This window comes from Astatotilapia calliptera, chromosome 16 (genome assembly GCF_964374335.1).
Source record: "Astatotilapia calliptera chromosome 16, fAstCal68.1, whole genome shotgun sequence".
Lineage (NCBI taxonomy): Eukaryota > Metazoa > Chordata > Actinopteri > Cichliformes > Cichlidae > Astatotilapia > Astatotilapia calliptera.
Genome location: NC_137437.1, coordinates 120,001 through 134,358, shown reverse-complemented (window position 1 = coordinate 134,358; position 14,358 = coordinate 120,001). Strand labels below are relative to the sequence as shown.

The window sequence follows — 14,358 nt, the reverse complement described above, 5'->3', positions numbered from 1 at the left end:
AATTTGGACTCCGTGTATCGTGCCCACCCCCAAGATCCTATATGTATGTGTAATGAGAGTGTGAGTAATGTGAATGTCTAAGTTGTGGGATAAAATTGAGGCAGAGGCAGCCAGAAGGGGACAGAGGGGGGGATAGCCTCCTCTGCACCCTGGTGACATACCCCTACTCCACGGCCCTGCATGTGTGGGTGGTTGTGGTGGAGCGGGAAGAGGGAGGCAGCTGGAGATGGGGAGGGAAGGAAGGGAGGGGCAGGTGACCCCTCCCTGGGGCCAGCTCCCCCGCTGACCCCAGTAGGCACTCCCATACTCCGCGACCCGCCAGGGAAAGGGGGCCCAGGCCCATCCAGACCCCGGTCTGGATGGGCCTCCTTATACGCAGATGATTTGCTTCTTTATATCTCAGAACCAGCATCCTCATTTCCTTTGGTGCTCTCAATACTTGAACAGTTTAGCCTTATTTCTGGCTATAAGTCGAATCTCGCTAAGAGTGAACTGTTCCCCCTGAATGCTGCTGCACAGAAATATCAGTGCACAGCACTGCCTTTTCGAGTTGTATCGGACAACTTCACATATTTAGGGGTTAAAATTACAAGTCAATTCCATGCTCTTTGCAAGCTTAATTTCGACCCACTTGTGGAGAAAGTTAGGCAAGATTTGGACAGATGGTCTCTACTCCATCTGTCTGTAGCAGGGCGCATAAATACAATTAAAATGAATATCCTCCCAAGATTTTCTTTTCTTTTTCAGTGTGTCCCTGTATTTATCCCAATTTCCTTTTTTGTTAAATTAGACAAGATTCTCTCTGGGTTCATTTGGAACAAAAACAACCCTAGAATACGCAAGACATATCTTCAAAGACCGAAAAAGATGGGGGGGATGGCTTTACCAAACCTTATGTTCTATTATTGGGCATGTAATATTCGTATTCTCAGGTACTGGCTACAGGGGGAAGGCCTGAATAATGCCCCGGCCTGGCTGAGTTTGGAGACTTCTTCTTGTGCCTCATCCTCTTTACCAGCCCTGATTTATGCCCAAAAGCAGCCTCCGAGTGCAGGTTCTTATAATAACTCTATTGTCAAAGTTACCTTGAAAATATGGTATCAATTTCGTCGTTATTTTAAGTTGACCTTTTTTTCCCTTCAGTCACCCATTTTGAAAAATCCCTCTTTTCAGCCTTCGTTAGTTGATGGTGCTTTTTATTTGTGGGCCTCCTTGGGTATCAGGTCTTTTTCTGATCTGTATATTCAGAATACATTTGCCTCCTTTGAACAGCTCTCATTGAAATTTGGCCTTCCAAAAAGTCACTTTTGTCACTACTTACAAATCCGGAGTTTTGTTAAGGAGAAATCCTCTCAGTTTCCATCTAGACCTCCTTGTCATGACTTTGATAACCTTCTATCGCCTCCCCCTTCATTACAGGGCCTGATCTCTTGTCTGTATGGGAGAATATGTTCCTTTGGCAACTCCTCAACCTCGGCTATTAAAATGGCATGGGAGCAGGATTTGGGGTGTGTGATTCAGGATGACTCTTGGGATAAAATTCTTTACCGGGTCCATGGCTCCTCATTATGTGCCAAACACGGGCTGATTCAATGTAAGATTTTGCACCGTGTACATTGGACTAAAGCCAGACTAGCTCAAATATACCACAACCTTAGCCCTGATTGCGACCGTTGTCATCAAACACCTGCCTCTCTAATACATATGTTTTGGTCATGTCCATCCCTCAAACAATACTGGATTAATATTTTTCTGACTTTATCAAAGATCATCTAGCTAACCCTCCAACCTGTGCCCTTAACTGCTTTGTTTGGGGTTCTTCCTGATACAGTTGTCTTGCCGACGCCCCAAGCGGATCTGGTAGCATTTCTCACCTTATTAGCAAGACGCAGAATATTGTTATGTTGGAAGTCCCCTTCTCCCCCATGCTGGATCAGAGACGCTTTGCATTTTAGCAAACTCGAAAAGATTAAATTCACCCTGCGTGGGTCTATGGCCAAATTTTTTAAGACCTGGCAACCCTTTTTTGACCATGTTCAGACTTTATTCTATTTTATTTTATCTTATGTTTAAGTAAGATGTTTAAGTTTAAGTATATGGACTCTATTGTGCCTGCGCCTTATGATGGCATTTACTTACCTACTTTATACATATTTCTTTTCTCTTACAGATTTGACTTATCTCTACAACTAAGCTGACCACTCATTATGTTTGTGGGTTTTTTTTGTTTTTTTTCTTGGTTTGTGTGTTTTGTTTTTTCCGTGTCTGTATGGGGGTGTGGGCTCTGAAACTCTCCACATCTCTCTTGTACACTCAGGAACTGTTATCTTGTACTCCAAGGTTTACTATTCGTATTATTAGATTGGACCCTTTCTTTTTTCTTTTTGTACACCCACTGGTACTCCTATAATTATGAGGTGGGAGTGTATGTTTCATATTGTTTTATGTTCTTCAAAAAGAAAACGGCATATTGTTCAATTTGTCTTTTGTAAAAATGGATGCAGAAACTTTAATAAAAATATCTGAGGAAAAAAAAAAAAGAAAAAAAAAAAGAAAACAACAAAATTTGAATGAAGACAACGGAAGTTGAAAGAGAACAACAGAATTTGAAAGAAAACAACAGAATTAGAATGTAAAGAACGGAATTTGAGTGAAAATAACGGAAATAGAATGAAAACAACATAATTTGAATGAAAACAACAGAATTAGAATGAAAAGAACAAAATTTTAATAAAAAAAACAGTACTAGAATGAAGAGAATAGAATTTGAATGAGAACAACAGAATTAGAATGACAAGAATGGAATTTGAATGAAAACACCGGAAGTTGAAAGAAAACAACAAAATTTGAATGAAAACAACGGAAGTTGAAACAGAACAACAAAATTTGAAAGAAAACAACAGAATTCGAATGACAAGAATAGAATTTGAATGAAAACAACAGAATTAGAGTGGAGACATGGCGGGGGAGGACGCTGGACAGACCCGGTGCACCTAAATGCGTAGTGAGGGTGTGCTGGGAACGTCTAGCAGAGGCCCCAGTCCGCGAGATCTTCAACGCACACCTCCGGCAGAGCTTCAACAGCATTCTGAGGGAGACTGGGGACATTGAGTCCGAATGGACCATGTTCAGCGTCTCCATTGCCGAAGCTGCTGCATTGAGCTGCGGCTGCAAGGTGGTTGGTGCCTGCCGTGGTGGTAATCCCCGAACCAAATGGTGGACACCAGAGGTGAAGGGAGCCACTAGGCTGAAGAAGGAGTCCTATCGGGCTTGGTTAGCCTGTGGGACTCCGGAGGCAGCCGACAGGTATCGACAGGCCAAGCAGAATGCGGCTCGGGAGGAGTTCAGACAGGCAATGGAAAAAGACTTTCGGACACGGTCGAATGCCTTCTCCAAGTCCACAAAACACATGTAGACTGGTTGGGCAAACTCCCATGCACCCTCAAGTATCCTTGAGAGGATAAAGAGCTGGTCCAGTGTTCTGCGACCAGGACGAAAACTGCATTGTTCCTCCTGTATCCGAGGTTCGACTAGCGGACGAACTCTCCTTTCCAGCACCCTGGCATCAGAGATGGGCAGTAACGCGTTACTTGTAACTTGTACGCGTTACTGAGTGAGTGTGTTTACACTCACTCTTTCAAATAGATGCAAGTAAAACACAGCAGAAAATAAATAAAGTCAAAGACTACCGGTCCTGTTGCTCTATTTTCACCTGTAAAGCAGGAGTGGGGTAGGCGGAGGTCTACCCTGGTGCAGGTGAGCCGCAGCGGTCAGTGGAAGAATCCGCGAGTTTCTCTGTGAGTTTCCCATTACGTCATTGCGCACTCGGTGCTTGTTGGAAGTTTAGGGGTTTTTTTCGCTGTAAAAATAAGTTTTTCTTCCCACGCACAACGGTAATGTTTTTGTCACTTTTTATGGAATCAAACTTAAAGTAAGGTCAGTACTACCACGCTTTAAACGCTGCACCGTCATACTCTCTCCTGCACTCGATATATTATCCATTGTTGATCTGCACACAGCTGTTGTCACAAACGTCACACTCACTTACGTCACTGTCATGAGACATTCTCGCAAAAAAAATCACGGTTTTAGTAACACAGTAACGCAGCGTTCCTACGGGAAAGTAACGGTAATCTAATTACCGTTTTTGCAATAGTAATCCCTTACTTTACTCGTTACTTGAAAAAAGTAATCGGATTACAGCCATCTCTGGCCGTGAATACTCAGAACAAGACCTCTGAGTGCAAATTGGATTACATCTTGGAGTAGCTCACTGCGGTCGTGAGTTCTCACAATCGCCTCTTTGAGCATAAGAATGACAACATCACGGAGCGTAAGTTTGATAACATCATGGAGAAGCTCACAGCTCTCCAACGGGAGATTGAGAGACCAGTGTCGGACTGTTAAAGAACAGCTTTGAAATTAATATGAGTTGTTCGCACTAAAGGAAAAACCATCACTTCATGCGGATACCCCTTCGGCGCCAGCTGTGGTCTCAAGGCTGGAGCTGAACAAAAACACCCTGATAACTGTGCATAGACTGTTCTTCCTATCCTACGCAAGGCCACCTGGGTTGGCTGGAAGACTGTTTACTTAGCCTAGCAGGGTGAAGGACACTGTCTCAGCTGAACTCTGGACACACACGCACACAGGCACATATACACATGCAGTTGTACACTCATCCCCCTCCAAATTCCTTCGACGCTTATTCCCTTCCGATGCTGACGGTGGATCAAGGAGACCAGCGCATAGGCTGCAGGCCCGGATGTACTATCTACACTGGCTGTCTCTCACCCTTTACCCACCCCTGTTGCTTGTCATGTGTTTCTTTGGTGTATTAAGAGTTTTTTCATGTGCTTTGTGCAGAGGTGTTTTTTCTGTTCTCAAACTGATCTCCCTATTGGAGCTCAGACTGGGGGGAGTTATTTTTTTTTCTCCTTATCTTTCCTCATGTGGTGATTTTTCCATGTTATACCTCTCTGACCTGTCTTCCCCATGTGATGTTTGTGTAATGTATGTATGGTCGGAAGGGTAAGATGGCGCTGGCACGGCTGGCAGCCTTAACCCAATTTCCCTCGGGATGAATAAAGTATGATCAATCAATCAATCAATCAATCAATCAATCAATCAATCAATCAATCAATCAATCAATCAATCAATCAATCAATCAAACACAACAACAAATACACACATGTGACAAATGTACAATAACAGATCATTAAGTGTCACGGCGCCCTGCGCATTAGTATATTTGACTTAAGCTTAATAATCAGAATAATGCTCTGATCTCTTCAAATAAATGAAATCATACCTTTCTACTAAAACTGTTTCTGTTGGTCTCCACCTTTTCCTGAACCAGACCCTGCAGGATCCACCTGAGTGTCCCAGTCCTGGACCCTGTTTGTAACCAGGAGGATCCCAGGCCTGATTATTGCTGATGGATTATAAATATTCTTGTTTTATTCTCATTAAATAAATATGTGTATAAATATGTGGATTCATGTTTCAGTCCTGGACGTTGATGCTTGTTTGTTTGAAAGGACACAGATGGACCTTGTTTCCTTCTTTCCTTCCTTTTTGTGTCCTCTGTGCTTCATCTGCTGCTCTTCACTCTGTTACTTTGGACTGATTTCACTCACACTTTGTTTCCATGGTTTCTTTGCGTCACGCTGACGGCACTTGAACAACACGACATGTTTGATCTGAAAGAAGGAGCAGCATCCTCTCTCCAACCTGTTTCTCCATCTTCTACAACACCTGATTCATTCCAGTTTCTCTGCTTTCACTTTGATTCATGTCAACATGAAGCCTGAACGTCTGTGATGAACACACTATCAGCATCACTGATGCTCACTGTGGTGGTTACAGTGACATCATGCAGTTTGTGTTTTGACCTCCAGAGGGCGACAAATCAGCACAGACAGAGAGCTCCATTCAAACTTTGCTGCCATCAGTAATAATTCTTCAAATATAATCATCAGTGTTTGAGCAGTTATGATATCAGGGACAATCTAGACATGTGTGACAATACTGAACATGTCACATGACACACCTTAAACATCATGTGATCCACTCTCAGTCTGCACTTTCATTCATGACTTCAACAGGTTGAAATGAGCTTTGAACAAACATTCAGTGAAATAAATCTTTCATGGATTCATGTGAGCAGCAGATGAACTTTGTACCAACAACAGTCTGAATGAAGCTCAGGTGTTGATGCTGCTCACTGATTGGATGGTTGGTTTCAGCTCTGTTCTCAGTCTTTATTGCACAGGTGAAGGTAGAAAGTGTGACTGGATCTACAGACTGGAAACAGAGAAACATGCTGAACATTTGAAGCTTTGCAGCAGAAATGTTCATGTTACAAATACAGCAGAGCTGATCTGGGATCAGTGTGTTCACACCTGCAGCTACAACAAGGTTTCATGTCTCCACACGTCAGCATGTGAACTTTACTCTGACTCAGTCTGAGCAGTCAGACGGCATATTTTTTAAGTTAACACATCAGCACACACAGAGCTGAGCCCCTCCCACTGAAGCTCAGCACAGGTGAAGTCCCGCCTCCTTCCAGGAAACAGCTCACCTGTGTGTCAGTGTTTAGTGTCCAGGGCCCTGTTTCAGGAAGCCGGTTTAGTGGAAAAACTGAGTGAGTATACCCTGAGTTAACGAAAACTCTGGGTTTTCGGTTTCACAAAGAGAGTTCAGATGAAGCCTCAGTGAGTCACTATGACGACACACTCCGTGAAGCTAACCTGCCCCCTAGCAGGTTTACTACAACTAACCCTGACTGTCTCCGCCCCTTTGTCGGAAACCTGACAGTAGGAAGTGTCGGACATGGCGTGCCACTTCCTTGAAGAGCCAGTAGATCGTGAAGCCCAAATTCTCCGCAGAGCTCTCCGCCGGGAGAGAGTGATCAGAGCGCGTTTGGACATTTTATCATTTCCTGATGATTTTCTGTGCGAACGTTACCGTTTCTCAGCACAATCTATAATTTATTTGGATAACATCCTCAGGCCATATATTACGCATGTGACACATCGCGGACATGCTCTCAGTTCATTGCATATTATTTGTATTGCACTTCGGTTTCTTGCAAACGGGAGCTTTCTGTATAATATTGGTGACGCTGAGCACGTTTCCAAGGCTACCGTCTGTCGGGCAGTCAGGAATGTTACAGTTGCACTGAAACGTCTCCTGTACCCGTTTGTGGTGTTCCCCGGTCATAGACCCACAAGATTTATCAAAGAGAGATGCCACAAAATTGCAGGTATCAGGATGACCAAAACTTAATGTATGATGTGGTGATACTTGGACTACTACTTAAATTGCACATTTATTTTCAGGGTTCCCAGGCGTGATTGGCTGTACAGATGGCACTCACATTCCAATCATTGCTCCTTCAGTAAATGAAGGAGACTATGTGAACAGGAAGTCTTTCCACAGCATTAATGTACAGGTACATAGTTCCCTGTAGCATGTCAAACTAACAAATTATTTCATTATAGTAATGGATGCTAATTTGTGTTCTCTGCACTGTGAAGATCATATGTGATGCTGCCAACATTATCACAAATGTGGAAGCCAAGTGGCCAGGCTCTGTCCATGACTCACAAATATTCCGTGAATGTACACTGAGCACAAAATTTGGACATGGTGAGTTGAGAATACTTTAAAATATATAAAGACCAATTGCTTCAGGGACATTTGAACTGAAGTGTATCCTTCTGTCTTAGGAGAGTTCACTGGCTACTTGCTTGGTGATAGGGGGTATCCACGTTTACCCTATTTGCTTACCCCTTACCCTGACCCTGAACCGGGCCCACAGCAGCGATATAATCTGGCTAATTGCAGGACAAGAGCCAGAATTGAAATGACTATCGGAATGCTTAAGGCCCGGTTCCAGTGCCTGCAAAGACTCAGGGTCACCCCAGAAAGGGCATGTGACATTATTGTGGCATGTGTGATTCTTCACAACATTGCCACAATTAGAGGAGAACACTGTCCTTCTGAACCAAACATCAGCAGTGATCCAAACCATGAACATCCTGACCCTCCCACGGACATACAAGATGGAAGCGCAGTCAGAGACACCATATGTCACAATCATTTCTTTTGACCCATCACCTCAACATGTTGATAGAAGAATAAACAGATTTTTTGTTCAACTGGCTTTATTGGTCACCTGTATTTCCTGTACACAAAGTATTAAAAGATGTAAACCTCATAAAGTGTCTCTGTTGCTTCCTCCTCCTTAACAGCTGTCAATGTTTCTTCATTATTTTCCTGTAGTAAAGAAATAGACAACATTGCTGTTCTACTGTAAACTCATATAATCTGTGGAGTATTACTCACAACTGCATGTTGGTCTGGCTCAACAGGAGGCTGCACCAGATGCAGTACACCATCACCATCAACTGATAGAATATGAGGTTTATACAGGTCACTTATAACTTACAAGGGACCAAATGGCAATTAACAAACATACCAAGCACCTTACACTTCATTGTCATTATGCTCTCAAAGACAACCAAGGCTGAGGGAAGGCAAGATCAGTCGGAAAATAACTTCACTACAAAATAATCCATTATGGTAAAGAGTTTATCAAATGAATGAGCAGCACTGCAAAGGTGACTGTGAAGAAAGGATGTATGCACATCATGTATTATTTTGAATTTACCCCTTATGTAGGCACTTGTGTCTTGCGGGGTTATTGCCTCAGAGGATGTCCCCGCAGAGATGCCTTCGGCCACAGGGTGCCCACTGTTTTGGCTGAGGGCCAACTGCTCAGCCTCTGTGAGTGGTGGTGGTGGAGGACCCCCACCTGTTTTTCGGGCCTCCGCTTTTTTTCTGTTGGCTATAACGGGCCACATTTGAGCATACAGAGTAAGCAAATATGTACTTGTAATGTGCTCAGATAATTTCAATAAGTGCTTACAGAAAGAAAATTAATGTAGCCTCTAACTGCAATTGATTTACATGGGACAAACAGACCAAGCACTATGGCTCATAATACAATTACACCTTACCTGTTTGGACTATATTTTTATATTTCATTTTTACTTGCTGCCAGGCACGTTTGGGGCCTGTTGGGTTGCACCTGCGCTCACATCACATCACAAAATAAAATGTATAAAATAACAAATAAAATAACATATGATAAAATAACGTGTTAAATGGGTGGAAATCCCTCGATCAATGTTTATATTAACACTCACGCATTGACTCTGTCGGCTATGTTTTGCCATGCATGCTTTTGCAGCTGTGGCTGTGTTACTTTTTTCCGCGGAATTTGCATGTTATCGGCATATGCTGCCATCAGAATTTCGGCCTCAAGCGCTGTAAGATACATTGACCGCGCCTTCTTTCCCTCCGTCTCCATGGTGACTCGCTTAATCTGTGCTCCGCTTATCAGGGCTTTATGTATCCTCGTCCGCGCGCTTCACTTGGGGTTAAAGCAACTCCGCGTTGACTGAACTAATTGTTATCAGCCTTTCTGAAACGGAATATTCCGAGTTGGACAGTTCGGGGTTACTCAACCGTGAGTGTCGTTTTTCACTCTGAGTTTTCCAAACCGGCTTCCTGAAACAGGGCCCAGGTGTGGAGTGGAGCTTGTTGTTGGTGTGTGAAGAAACTGTAAGTTTGCTTTGTTTCCTCCTTTAACAGTTTTTCTTTAAGAACTTTACTTTTTGTTCAGCTCATGTTTGATTTCTTTACACAACAAACTGTGTGTGTTTGTTTTTCCGGTCTCTCCATTAAAGTCAGTGTGTAATGTTTCCTGGCTAACATCAGCTGTGTGCAGCTTAGTTCCGGCACAAATCTGCCGCTCCATAGTTCACGGTAACGGACTCACAGCTGGACCAACGAGGCGAGTGTGTCCGCCACTCTGAGCTACGTTCTTGTTTGTGTTCTTATAGTTTGTACTTTTTGAGTTCACAGAGTCCACAGAGGACCTTTACCGATTAATATTTACACACGAGACACCTGCAGTGCTCTGATGCTAAGCTAGCCACACAGCATAATAACGCTAAGCTAAGCAGACAGCATGCTAACGCTCAGAGCTCTTAAAGACACAAGTTAAAAATGCAATTGAGCCCTGTGTGAATGAGAGCTGCAGCACAGAGGTAGTGGATGGTCAGATGGTTACAGAGAGCTCTCTGTCTGCTGCTATAGAGCAGCAGCCTTTGTAAATGATGATTTATTCCAGATGTAACTTAGACATGACATGTAAAAAGACTGTTGGCGCCTCATACAGGAAGTGATGCTTCACTTTCAGCTGTTTGTGGATTTTCTTCAGGAAATTTAGTTACAGCTGTGAAATGAGGCTGACTGTGAGGAGGAAGTGTAATATGAAACAGGAAGCCTGTAAAAGCTGAAGTCACACTGTCAACATGTCAGCACACAAGCTCACACGTGACTGCTTCATCAACATGGAGCTCATGGAGTGTTTATTAAAGGATCATTGTGTGAAAGAGGCTCTAACACAGCTGACTGCAGCCTTTAGCTGTGAGCACACAGTGTCTCACATTTACATTCACTTTACTGTCAAATACTCTCAATAACTTTAAACAGCTGCTGTTATCAAGTGAAAATAGCAAAGATTTCAGGGATGCGCTCCAGTGCTTCTACATCCTAGTAACACCTCAGAGAGTCACAACTCATCAAAGCTTCTCATTATCGTTAGGACAGATTTAGGTCAGTATCATTTCACATTTCATCATCCATCAAATGTTGACACATAGTGGGTTTGTCATTCTCTCAGCTGACACTGAGATGAAGCAGGAAAGAAGCAGCTGATATTTGGACAGCACACATGATGGAAAGGAGGATTTCAGTTGATGTGCACATGAATGATTTGTGTTTCCTCTGCAGGTGAAGGTAGAAAGTGTGTGTGAGCTGATGTGAATTGAGCAGCATGGATCAGTGTGAGACAGAGAGGAGGGAGCCCCTCCCTCTAAAACCACTCTGTGTGGGGAACATGAGAGCCAGACCAAAGCTCAGAGGTGAGATGACCAACTCTAACTGTCCATGACCCTTCTCCACGTCACAGCTCAGCACTCACATCACTGCTCCATCATTATTCACAGGAACCAGCCTGGACCTCCACCCAGCTCTGTGTCCTTACAGAGTGACAAGTTAAAGGGCGGTGGTCCTCCTGCAGAGAGGTAATATGTGTCTAAATGTTGTTGTGACTCAGTGTTTGTGAATAAATCCTCCATCGTGTTTAATGTCAGCTCACCTCCTTTTCACACACATTTCTATGGTCATATGTGAAGCAATGGGTGTTGGAGTGTTTCCACAAACACAGCAGTCAGAGTGTATAGGGTGGATGTTGTGGGAGGTGTTTGTGTAGTGAAGAGGCTGAGTGTCTGCAGGACTCCAGCTGCTCCAGCAGGTGTCTCCTTTGTGCTTTGCTTCAAACACAGTGTAGGGAGGAACTTTCACTCAGATGTTTCAGGTGTTGCTGGATGGACAAGGATGAATAGTTTAATGAGCAGTGTTGGGTAAGTTACTTTAAAATAGTAACTTAGTTACATTACTAGTTACTTCTCTCAAAAGTAACTCAGTTACTTCAAGTTACTCGTTACTTTCAAAGTAACTAGTTACTAGGGAAAGTAACTTTGGTTTTACTCAGAATTCTCTTGTTAATGTGTTGCTTCCATAACTTTGCCAGTCTTCTAGCTTGCTTACTTGCCACAGTGCACTGTGCCACCTACCAATAGAAAGGAAAAGATAATGTGCATATTTCCATGAGAGAAATCCCACGCCTGGACCGTCATTGACTGCTGCCATGATTCTAGCCTGCGTCACAGCGTCATGTGCGCCTTTTACATCCAACACAAAAACTGCAGTCGTGGTGCTTTCGATTGTACTCAGAACTCGGAAATTCTGCCTTCTGAATAGGAAGATGTAGGCAACACCAGACTGCAGATGAGCTGCATACATGGCTGGACTGGGACAGAAAATTGGCCCAGACATTTTGACTAGAGACTGGCCCACCATTATAGGAAAAATTATAAAGCCTTTGAATGAAAACAAACGCTGTTGTGACAGTGATGTACACTGTTTTGATGGTATATATGCATTAATCTATCAATCGTTTGTTGTAAGATTCAGATAATTATTTTTTAAAAGCGAGACATTTTAAATGAGAATAAGATAGAAAAGTATTTCTTTGAGCCCACCTCTCCCTGTTAATGCCCTACCTGGCCCCCCTGGCAAAACTTTGCTAGATCCGCACCTGCACAGTTACCAGCTGTCAGCTACCTAAAAAAGGATCCTGGTGTTATTTGTCTCTCCGAAACAGTTCATAACTTCTCTTCAACTCATTCATGTGACCTAAAAGGTAAACCTGTTTCTCCATCACCTGTTCAGCTCTGATGATCCAGTAAGGACATCTCCTGGTTTCATCTTCATGTTTCCCTCTCACCAGATATACAAACCGATATCATGACCAGCAGCTTTTTTGCAGCTGTGGCTCCAGCAAACATCAGCTGATACTAGAAATTAATATTAAATAAATTCTAACAACAGCTGATCAAGCTTAAACATGCTGCTGTTGTTTAGCGCGACATCCGCTGGTTTCCTCTTTTGGCGCAAAGTGGGCGATAAACAAACAAGAGAGACGATCAGCTGATCATTGATCAGTTTTCATGATTGAAGTAGAAACAGGAGAGGGAGGGGGGAGAATGAGAGAAGAAGAGGCAGCTGTGCAGCAAAGACACAGAATAACTCCAGCTTTGTGTCTTTTTCATTGTAGCTGAATTACGGGACAAACTCTGTTCCTTTTCACCTCAATAAGAAACGCGTAATATTTTCTCTGAATACCAGACGGGACGGTTGGCAACTCTAATAACTTATGAACAAAATAAAGTTCAACATCATTAACTTCATAGCACCCACCCAGCTATATAGAAACTCCGTCATGCTAGCTAGCACGCAGTACGGGAAAAAGTCAGCATAACGAAAATAAACTCCACCTAAACTTGGTTTATATCTGACCCAGAGAGACTGCAGGTCATAACTTCTTACCTGAAGTTCAGTTCACACTTGGACCGGCGGCCGCCTCGGGTCTCTTTTCCTTCTGCGTCCCCTTTCTCCAGCCTGAGAACGTGTTGCTTTCTCTCATCCACCTGCTGGCCTCCACCACTTGCTAATGTTACTGAATCTGTGGAAGCTCCGCGATAGCCACCACACGAAGTAACGAGTAACGACCCTATCTAAATCCCAGTAACGAGTAACGCGTCCCTGATTTTGGCATAATAACTAGTTACCGTGCTCGTTACCACAATAATAACGTAGTTACTGTAACGCGTTACTTAATAACGCGTTAGTCCCAACACTGTTAATGAGTGTGAGACATTTCCACCTGATATTTATTAGTTATTAGGATTTGTGTGAAACTGGTGTGTTTGTGTTTTAGAGCGAGTGATCAGCTCCAGTCTGTGAGTGCAGCCCTCAGTGGCCAAAGTTTAAGCTCAGCTGTGTGTTTGTCTGCTCTGACAGAGGCGAACTAGCTCATTAGATTCAACAGGAGCCTGAGAATATCTCCAAGAACCAGAGTTAACCCGTCATCAGATAATTATATTGTAACTGTTATTATAATGAATTCCTTGGTACCAGATTCCTGATTTAGAAACCTCATGTTAAACAGGCTCAAGAATAACTCTTGATAGGGCTAATTGAGGGCCATCTAAAATCAGGAAACTGAAACCTTGGCTGATTGTGACCCACACCCGTTTTCACACCTTGGCTCATGTGATTAGGTAGAGGATCATTAGGGGGCCTATTGTCCCTCTCAGTGGGATACTCCCACTGGGTTTAAATCTGGGACTTTCCACCATCTTGAACTGAAGAAGCTTCTTGGATGAGAGGTGAAACATCTTCAAGCAACTTAAAGTCCAGATGGTTTTCTTTTCAAGCTCCTTAGACTACGATGACCTGGATGACTGAGAACCTTCATTTTTTTTCTGGAGTCTTCTGCTTTTATTTTCTTTATTTAAATTCATATTACATTTTTATTCACTCAGCTGATTTTAAACAGTTTTCTAAAGTCTGTAAGCTCTCTTTGTATTCTGTTGACACGTTGATCAGTTCAATCAGTTTTTATTTCATTTACATTTTAACAGCAGTGTTAGAGTTAAAGTTACATGTTACACTTAGTTCTGCACAATTCTCTTTTAATGATCCTTTGGTGTTTTGGGGTCAGTTCTTATTGTATCAGGTCTCATGAGAACCTTCACAGACATCAGGTCTCATTATTGATTCTTTATCATGCAGTTTGTGATGTTATTCCCATCACAGAAGAATCCATCCAGAAAAAAAATCAATCCTAAGTAAATCTTAAATAATCAAACATGT

General features: G+C 42.9%; 1 protein-coding gene across 1 annotated transcript in view; it reads left to right on the top strand.

The window, feature by feature from the left end:
* The first annotated feature begins 10,940 nt into the window (after positions 1-10,940).
* The window catches only part of LOC145421021 (uncharacterized), a 10,326-nt gene continuing 6,908 nt past the window's right edge, over positions 10,941-14,358 (top strand). The window contains exons 1-2 of the mRNA XM_080290740.1: positions 10,941-11,000; positions 11,085-11,162. The gene's annotated coding sequence lies outside the window, so the exon portion shown is untranslated. The remainder of the gene's footprint in view (positions 11,001-11,084; positions 11,163-14,358) is intronic.